We start from the raw sequence: 10,814 nt of genomic DNA on the forward strand, positions 1-10,814 counted from the left end.
ATTTTAACATGGAGCATTTCGCTTCGCTCGCAAAGGGGTATTAAAAGAAGAAAGAGGAGGAAAAAGAGAGGAAGAGAGAAAATAGAAGAAACGAGCAAGGGAAGAAAAATAAAATCTATCGTAGAAAATAGGTTGAAACTTATCGACTAAAAAGCTCTTGCCATACCTTTTTCCGCGAACAGTACCACCCCGATATCTTGCGCCAGAGTGGACATTTCATTTCGTTAACACGATTACGCGTATTCGTGCGCAGAGTATCGTGAACTCATTTTAATTGGGATTACGTTTCAATTAAAACTCTGTTCCCCATTAGGTGGTAGCGTTGAGTTTTGGAGAATAATTGATACGAACAACACGTTATCCGATTGCGAGGCCGGATAAAATATGCATGTTTACCAATCAAAAGGTGTCCAGTGTTATACACCTGCTCGTTCTCTCCTCCCTGGATAAATATGCGACTACTATGGGTTCTTTGGCTGGTAACGTGCGACTGTGTGTACGTATGCGCCGTACGAGATGTATATAACTGGCAAACACTGATACCTTTGAGTCGGCCCGAATGAAATTTTAATGACGCACAAAATCGGAAACCTATTCGCCTTTCGTCGATTCCCTGTTGTTTTGTGCGGTGGTTTTACACCGGCAACACCCCGGGCGACCACGTTTTCATTCATAAATTAAAACGTGTTCGCAACAATTACATTTCGCCCCGCTCCCAGTGTGAATTAATCGGGCGAATTTTATCAAGCGCCCGCTGATTTTTATTTAACGTTTGTCCGATATTTGTTTCGGAATTCCTTTCATATTGAAATCCTCATCAGCCCGATTTTAAACGTTTTAACGTTTCCCTCAGGAATTTTTCTATTAACCACCGTTTCGTCGCTCAAGGATCTATTTTAATTTTCCCGAGTGCCTCAGCAAATGGGCTTCTTTGAATTCGGATATGGAATTAAAATTAAAACTCGATATTACTCGATACGTTTCTATCCATGTTATACAAATATATTGAATTGTAGTGGCGTTAATACACTTCGCAGTGAGAATATTTTTTTTTCTATATTTCACTCGATTATTTAACGAGTGAACGCTGATTTAAATGTTTTAAAAGTAGCAAGTAATATTAACGAATATTTTCGAATATTAACGAATTGAAACAAAACGGTTTGTGTTATTACAAAAATTTGCGCAAAAATAAAACAGCCATCGGTGAGGCAACTAAAAGTGGGATCAATCGATTCATTTTATTTTTAGAAATTGTTTTAAACTCCTAGAAACTCAGAGATAATTTCGCTTCTGCATAAAACAAAGAAGCAATTTGCGTTCTTCGATTTTACGTGCTAACGTTACATCTTTCAATTCTTCGATTTTCCATTGGAAAACAGTGAAACCATGAAAGAAAGGATGGAACATCGTCGAAAATATACACGTGGAGGGTTAAACGCATCGAAATGGATCCGATTTCATGAAACATTTCTCTCCTGCCTCTTTCTTTCACTATTTTGTTTTTTTTTTTTTTTTTTTTTTTTTTTAATCGAAATCATGATCGTTGCGGTGGCTTTGAGAATTTCAAGTCAACGCCAACGCAACGCACCGCTCCAAAGGATACAAAAGTTTAATAAATCCATTCATCGCGTTTAATACGAAGAGAGAGAAAGAGGCATACATACCTGTGAGCTCGCTTATTGCCGACACAACATATTCAGCAATTTGTTCGTTCGATGAAATATCTGTTCTCGCAATTTATCCGTTTGGCAAAATGACAATTCGACAGTTCGTTCGTCCCGTGGACGGAGAGCGTCGGTCGATTCGCCGATTGAACAACCGTCCTATCCGTGTTTCGATCCTTTCATTCAATATTTTTTTTCACTCCCGTAATAAATTCGTTTACCTTCCCCGCGTTTTTTCACGGTCTCGTTTGATTAACTGCGAGCGGATCACGTAATTTCCGGAAAAAATTCAGGGACTACCGACCGGTTCGTACATTTTTTTTAGCCCAATCCATCCGTGACAAAAATAAAAAGAGAAGATGAGTCCGAAAATGGATGAACATCGTTACTTTTTTCCATGTCGATTGTTCCAATATCCACTTTTGTATCTCGCATTTTTTGATTGAAATATACTGCTGGTTAAGAAACCAACGGGAATATCTGGAAGGCAGAAACAAAGGAACCAGGCAACGAGAAGTAACGATAAAATGCAGGCACTAAATGTTAAGGAAACCGAGAGAAGGAAAACTACGGTGACTAATCACGGGCATTTTTTCTACCAGCTGTGTTTAAAACAGCTCGACAAAAATTTCTTCCGACGCAGATTGTTTCGCGGAATAGCAGCAGATGTCCTCTTGAAACTTACGATTTTCAATACTGCAAGTCTTGTTTCAACTCTAGTCCGATGTTGCGAGAAATTTCGCTCCGATTATTCTGTAATTCCGATCGAGCATCTTCAAAAGCGCACAAAGCTACAAAAAAAGAAAAAAGAAAAAAAGAGTGAGGAAGAAAGAGAAAAACGAGAAACGGTATCCGCTCGATCGTATGAATTTCCATCTTGCATTTCAACCCGAACTTCCGAACTGGTTATGGAAGCACCAGGCAAGTAGTGGAAAAGGGACAACAAAGAACTCGGAGAATAAGAAACGATGATAAAGAAGAGACAGTAAATGATAAGAAAAACTAAAATCATAGAGCAGTACAAAGGGAAAGATGGAAGTAAGACAGCGTACAAAAACCGGGAAAATAGAGAACGAAAATGAGAAACACAAAGCAAAGGTGGTTGGCCACAGAAGCGAATGCACAGAGTTGTGGTTACGGAGAGTAATATGTACCTATTCCGATATGGAAATGAGCATGACCGAAGGTGTGTAAACACGAGAGCGCGCGAGCACACGGGAATCCGATCAGTAACATCCACTGCATCTGTAATGTCGCTCCAATGGCTCTGGTTCTCTTGCTTCTTGCCCTCATATCACGCCCACTGACAATACATCTTCGATAGCTCTGAATCTCGAGTTACACCCAAGAATCCCATCACGAAATCGGAATAATCGAAGAACGTGTGCTGTTTCTTGTCCTGCCGCTTCGTGGTCTGAGAGTTAGATGGCGGTTGGTTCGAGGAGAAATATAACGTGTTACAAATTGTTTCCATAGTTTACACTCTACTCTGATGTATACGGATTTAATGGTAATAATTTGAAAATAACCGCGCTGGATTCTTCGTAGAAATTGACCGAGAATAAAAGATTCTTCGATTTTTTTCATTATAACAACTTGAATGTTCGGCGAAATTGACCGACTGTTTGCGCCAACAGCGTCCATTTTTTCGGCGACAAATCGAAGGAAATTACCGGGTCGCTATAGCAGCACGGAATCGGCCAGTATGCATTGAAATTTTGACAATCCTGTAAAAATCGTTTTCAGAGAGGCGGTCAGAGAACTATGGAGGGCCGGAGAGCGCGATTGATCTGCATTGTAATGGGAAAATTTGAAAGTACCCGCGCACTTTGGAGCGCGCGCGAATTACCAAACCATTTTCGAGAAAATTCCCGAACAAAAAAATGTGGTTGTATTCGAACATAGGGTACGTCGATCTGCATTTTAATACGAAAACACAGGTCGATGGTAGAAGATAGAAACGTTGTAACGAGAAAGATAGAACGGTTTCACTTGCGCCACGACGCACCGCGTAAAGTTGAGTGCAGTTTTAGAGAAATTCGCCCATCGAAATTCATACCTCGTCGCTCCGTTCTCCATGTAAATTTTATATTCTGAAATTAAGGATTTTTTTATTTTTCCAACGCAAGAATTTTCATTTTGCCACTGTGCTGCCGGCGTTGAATTAAATAGAATTTATCATTAAATATGAAACGAGCATACTCGAATAATAACGGAATCGTTTTAAAAGCACTTTCGAAATAAATGATGGCTTTCCTTTCACTGTTTTATACGGTCGAGGAGGAAAGAAAAAGAATAGAAGAATCTCGTGTTAACTCGTATATTTTCGCGTTGAAAAGGAAACGATGTACAATAGGTACGCGAAAGACAATGCGGCGAACGTTTATAATACGAGGGCGTTAAAGTTACACGAATATCGATCAAAATCTGGAACGTGAAGTCCCATCCAGCCGGGATCTAGTCGTAATGAATTGATATTAAATTGATGGTAGCGAAGTATACGCGGCTGCGCGTGCACGTTACACAGGTCGCTCGTTGTCTAACTGGAATTATGCAATCAAATAACACAATGGTTCAACTATTATGTATCAGGCAAGCGACCAACTTGCCCGCAATGAATGCAACGGTGACAATACCAGACCTCGTCTCTTCTCCTGTCTGTTACAGCGTTGGCATGCTCGATATTGCCGAATTCTCGTGAATAATAATTGTCGTTGCGAAAGCAATCGCCGCAAACGTTGATCTTTAAAAATCATTTACTATTCGTGAATGTAAATTTTGGGTTACAAATAGTACATTTTCAGACCATAAACAGATATTGGAAATAATCCAGAAAATTTTATGCAGATTGTCAAAGTTTCATTTCAAACGTGTTTGTCCTAACGCATAATAGTAGCCGTGACCGATCGTCAGCGAGTATGTTCACTTAATAGAAGCGACGCAGTTCGAGCGATGGTATAACGTGATTCCTTAACAAGTCTGTTAAAATAATGGGAGACATTATTTTTCACTTCGTTATCGATTAAATTAGCTAGTGGAAGTATTATGTTCATTTTTTTCTCTGGCTGCAGCTTTCTTCCCGGTGAGAAAAGCCCAGGAGTGAAAAGGGACAGGTAGGAGGAGGATAGTAAACGAAAAGGAAAGGAAAAAAGTAGCGAAGAAGTACGAGGCACGTGTTCGTGAGTAAAATCATGGCTGTAATTATGTACTTACCTTCTGCCTTGTAGTTACGATTCATTAAAAAATCGCCGGAATTTTTATGAATGTTCCGAACGAGATCCTCCCCTCTGTCGGCCTCTGTTGGGGTGTAACAGGGCGTGCGAGGGCCAAGGGAAAGTGTAATGGGATGTTTAAATTTGTTCAAGGTAATAATCGGGGGCTGACGGTTTTCAATTGAGATAAGAGCGGTGCCGGGGTATGCGTTCGCCTTTTGGCAAAAAACATTAGCATTGAAACATCGACGCGGAGCCTCCGCTGATGAGGAAATGAACTTGCAACGCGGGAGAGAGGATAAAAAGTTGCGGGACGATACGCCGTCTGCGCGGCTTTTTTTTCATCCGACAGAGTGAAATCGCCAACGCATCGCCATTATTGAAAGATGTAAAATCGTGTAACAGAAGGAGGAGATGCCGGACGCGGCGCTTGAAAACTTTTCATTCGTTTGAATTACCAACTCGATGAATACGCTAAAAAAATGAGAGAGAAAAAGAGTGAAAGAGGAAAATAGAAAAGAAGAGAAAGGAAGGGAAGCATGTACATTGCCCCTTTGCGTTGCGTGATCTCGGAAATGGCAAATGAGAACGGGGAAAAGAGATTATCATCGCGAAACGCTATCGCGTGCCTCGCGTCCCGAAAGGTAACTCTTTGAATCTGAGCTTGATTAGCGAAAAAACCTATTATACAAAACCAGAAATGCATACGTATTATCACGATTATAGATGACATATCGCGACGGTTGTTAGGAAAAGCAACACGGTTTCCGAATCGTGATACTATATGAGAACTATAAACGAGAGAACATAAAAATTCACTTGGGAAAATTGTAATTTCTTTCGCGATAACGTAAGCGCATTTAATAAGAAACGATCATTTGTCTTCGGTTAGACACCTGAATCTTGGAACAGAACATTTTTCATTCTGGAATCAAGACATTGAAAAGGTGAACGCTCTGTTTCTAATAGTGTCATTTTGTTCGTTGGCCACTACACTTCAGCGGCTCACGTTTAACTTGGGTTCTTAATTATTATTAGTATTACGCAAGATAATCGTCGCATGACCGACATAATTGTCTTATTATCCCTAACCGATTTCTTATTCGGAATCGTAGGAATGGTAATACGTTGTTGATCAGTGGTATCAAGAGTTAGCTGGAGGCGAACACCGAATATTTAATGTCGGTTTTTAGTGATCGTTTCAGCGGCGTCTAATGGCGGTCGAGGAGAACTTCGCCATTATGTCTCCAAAATTCCTTCCTCCACCTGCCGACGATGATTACGCGTAGCCTGCTGTGTTCGTCAAGAACCATCAGGCCAGCGTACACGCTCCGGTAATAATGCAAATTTCCGTTTCGCCTGTCCAGCATTAATAAGGATCAGCGTGGCTCGATTAATCTAAGAGGTAGCCAGAGATTTCGAGAAATTTCGGGCCAATCATTGCTCGTATAATGCGCAGCCTGCATGACGGGTAAGGTAGCGGTGTTACACGACAAACGATCGTGGCCTCGGACGAATTTTAATCGTGGTATCCTGCTGGAAAGCGAATGCGAATAGAAACGGGCCGGATTTCCAGTGTTAATGGCGAGATAAGTGCGCCATAAGATTTAATCCACCCCGCATGAAATTGGAGCTGACATCGTAAAGTATCGCTTGCAGCTTTCGACCTCGCAAATTAATTTCTGAACTTACTCGTTCCTGGCTTATATTTCGGGTACCTAGCGCCAAGTCGGGCCATACTGATTAGAAAGCCATTAAAGTCTACCAAATGTATCATTTTATATTTGTACTCAATTATTTTGAAAATAGAATTAGTTTATTCCGCGAATAATGTCATCTTTTGTGTTATAAAAATTCGCGTGTATTAGACAAATCAAATCTTCTGTAGAGTTAATAAATACTTGTAATCTGAAGCATAAGATTACTTCTGCTTCAATCCTAAAAGGAGCAATGGTATATATTTCTTTTTCTCTCTTTCTTCTCTTCTTCCATATCTTTTCTTGTTCCACCACTTTCTTCCCTCTTTTTTGTAGCTCAATTCCAAACTACGGATAAATTATATATTATAAAATATTTATAAAAAGGTTTCATCCTTATTTATTAAATCAACTATGATCTTTGCAGTTTTAATAACCAGATCGAAGATAACAGTCAAGAATGTCAAAACTACTTGCAAGGAAAAAATTCGAGATCGAGCCAGGCATTCGATCGTTATCACGCAAATTTGCGACGTTTCCATGATCTCTGCGTTAACTTAATATTCATCGGAAAAACGACGCGTTTCTTTACGGGAACTCCTTTCGGAGTACCCAGTCCGTTTCTCCAGTGAACTCGGGTTCCAAAGTTTTTTCGAACGAAATTGGTTTCACTGACAAGTGGTCTGGCTGAAAGTGCCTGGGAACTATCCGAAAATTATACCTTAACCGGTCAAAGCGAACTTCCACCGACGATTCTTTCCACGGAGTACGGCCCCCGAAACCACTCAAACCTTAAAGGCAACGGCAGCCACTAGGACAAAAGGATTGGTACGAAACAGTTTCCGTCTCGCATGGTGAAAGAATGAACTCGCACACCCGTCAAACGAAAGTACGAAGAATCACGCGTGCATCACGCGTCTCTTTGTCGTGATTGCAAAGTTTCTCGTGGAAAACTTGTTCTAGTCCTATCTCTCCCTGCTGAACTATTTGCTTGGAACATTTCTGGAAAGCATACCGGAGAAATCCTTTTATTTCGGCGAGACTGTCGCAGGATTACCTTCCTTTTTCTTTAGTTCATTGGATCGGTACAGAACACGGAAGGAATGACACAGAGAAAAGAGAGAGAGAGAGAGAGAGAGAGACCTTGTGCTTCCTTCGAAGCCGACGGATTCAGAGTAATGTAATATCCGTTTTCGGACTCATGAAAATTATCTGGTGGATGGAGAGAACGCGGGAGCAAGGCTTCATTATAGTTCTAAGGATTTGTTCAGTCTGAAAATATGCGCGATAACGACGCGACAAATGACCCTTACGTTAGACCTGTTTATTTATGAATATCAATTGCAGTTTTATATCTCTCAGTATACCTTTGAAACATTTAACTCGTCTGACCCAGGAAATATTAACGCATTATTCAAATTAAACTGGAATGCGAACGCGGTATTGTCATTTTTGAAAATTTATATACGAAGCGAAAATTAAGCAGATGCAACCACTCTGGGCAACACTTGTATGCTAGATCTCTTTCAGTGGTGCATTATGCGGTCTTTTATATTCACCGAAGTTTTTAATGATTAACATACTGAATATATCGTATAAAATGAGATGAAACGGGGGAGGTAGTATAATAAGGAGGATTACTTCTTAGTTCAAAGCTATCGAAACAATCATATTCTGTATTATCTTTCACAAAGTTGGACTTAATAACTTACAAATATGAAGCATATTAATGGATATTAGAATCTGGTGTATAAAATATTATAACTTTACAAATTATACAAGAATTAAATAATTCGCGATTATATTACACACTGAGAACTTTTACGAATACATTGCGTCTGTTATATGAAACCTTTTGAAATTTCATTAGTGCTACAACGTAATTCAACTATCATAATTATATTGGTAAAATTTGGAACCAATCTGGAAATGTATAATGGGAGTTGCACGACATTTACGGTGCATATATGTACATTTGCGCCTCTCTGAAGCTAAACTGATCAAACCCACAATTGATGTTCAATTCTAAAAATAACAAATTATACAAGTTTATATAAGTTTATTTTCATAAATTCGTTTGTGATAGAGAGATCATACAAACAATAGCAAATTGCAAGATAAATTTTAGAATCAATACCCGTGATAATAATATGGCACTATTCTTTATTTTCCAATTTTGGAACTGGTCAACGTGACTTTTGAATGGCTCATACATCATTCCTATATGGAGTTACTGCGGATATAGTAACCTAAGTTATACGCTGTCCACACTCTTTCAAGATCGTAACGAGAATCTGGCCGTGGAAAGACACGCGCAACACGAACGAGCCACGATTCGCGAGCACAATGACACGATTTTAACCTGCGTGTCACGATGCCGAAAGAAGGAAAAGCAGCGAAGTTTTGGACAGGGTTTTCAATACTCGAGCCACACCCCGGTCGACGAAGTGAAATTCCATATCGAAAGTAACAAAAGAACGTCAACTCACTGGGCGAGATTCGTATTCACGAGCGTGTAAAGGAAGGTGGCCAAGAGGAGAAAGAAAACCACTCTTGTATGTGTTTCCTGCGGAAAGCGAGCAACCTGCGGATATATGTTCTCACGGAGGAAACTGGCAGCGCTTGGCTTCGGCGAATAAATTGCGTGTCGTTTTATTTACGTCTTCACGCAAACTGGATACAAAGGCGGACAAGAAGGAGAGCGCGTTGCAACTCTCGAATGCAGCGATGGTAAGGTAGCGGATGCAAACCGAAAGAAACGCTTCCACTCTCGCTCAAAGACACGCACGGACACTTTTACTCTTTTTTATTTTTCTGCGCGCCACCGTTCCTCCCGTTCCCGGCATTCATCTTCTGTTCAGCTCATTCAAACGACGTTGCCGCCACGGAAGCTCCTGGCAATTTACGTATTTAGATATCGTTGCACGCAGATGCTCATGCTCCCGCGCCTTCTTTCCACTTTTTTACGACGCTTTGTAGGTACGCGTTTTAATGGATTCGCATGTTCCGTGAAGTTTCCTTTTTGGTATAAAAACCAATACCTGGACACGACCCATGCTTCACTGAACAATCATGATCAATCGATGATTTAGTTGGTTTTGTATATAGATTGAATAAAATGTGTACGGTGGTTACAATAACTATTTGTACTCTTACTTTCCAATGAAACCTTTTGTTTATTAGGTACTACACATTTCATTCTCACTTTAACTACTATATTTTTGTAGTGATATGAAAATGTGTAGGATAGGAAATATAATATACTTAATCAATTTAATTAGACAATACACATTATAATGAATTTGTATGTTTCACGGAATTGTTTATCGGTCTAAGTACTAACATTATGACTTCTGTCTTAGTGAAAAATCGGAATTGTATGATCCCACCTATGAAATGTAATTGTTTAATCGTTGATTTAATTGATCATGCGAATAGATGAAAGCAAAGAAGAATATAAATTACTAAGAATATATATATATGTCGGGTTCACATTATGATTAAGGTTAGGGGTGTGTAACGAATCTTCATCTGGATTAGACATTGTTGTTATGCAATAGAGGAGATATTTACTAATACAAATATGATTATTAGTACAAGTGTGGATATTGCAGAATTGACAAGTAACCGCGGTGATTAGACATTAATGACAATGATCTTAGGTTTGATAACGAATCCGCGGTCAACGGGATAACAAATGTACTTTCTTCCAAAGTCTAAGTCGGACTCGATTTACTTGTCTACGGTATAAGTATTACTAAACTAGCTCTTTGTTAAAACGTAAAATATTCACCCAGCGTATAGACGCTATGTAACTCGCTAATGAGACCTCACGAGAGAATAACTTTCCGTCACGATGAAGCTGCAGAGGAAAACTATGATGGGGTGCATCTAAGGACACGAGATCATCGGATTCGTCAAGAAAAGCCTTCGTTCGGAAAGTGAGGGAAATTGACGTTGCTGTTAATTGGTCAATTTCCATGTTGGTCGTTAGAGAAGGATGCTAGCCGCCCTTGAGGGAAAGTTGTTAGTGGAAAGCGTCGTTCGTGAAAAAAATAGATTTCCCCTATCTTCCCGTAGTTGGAACAAAGACCGTTTGTCTGTTTGAAGGACTTTAGTTAACTAAATCTTAAGATTTATAACGGGTCCTCAGGCAGCTGAACATGTACTGTGAAGATGCGTCGAGATCTGGTAATCATTTTACCCGAAGAATAGGGTCTGCGTGTGGCGAGCCACGG

This window comes from Bombus affinis, chromosome 10, assembly GCF_024516045.1.
Source record: "Bombus affinis isolate iyBomAffi1 chromosome 10, iyBomAffi1.2, whole genome shotgun sequence".
NCBI classification, from domain to species: Eukaryota; Metazoa; Arthropoda; class Insecta; order Hymenoptera; family Apidae; genus Bombus; species Bombus affinis.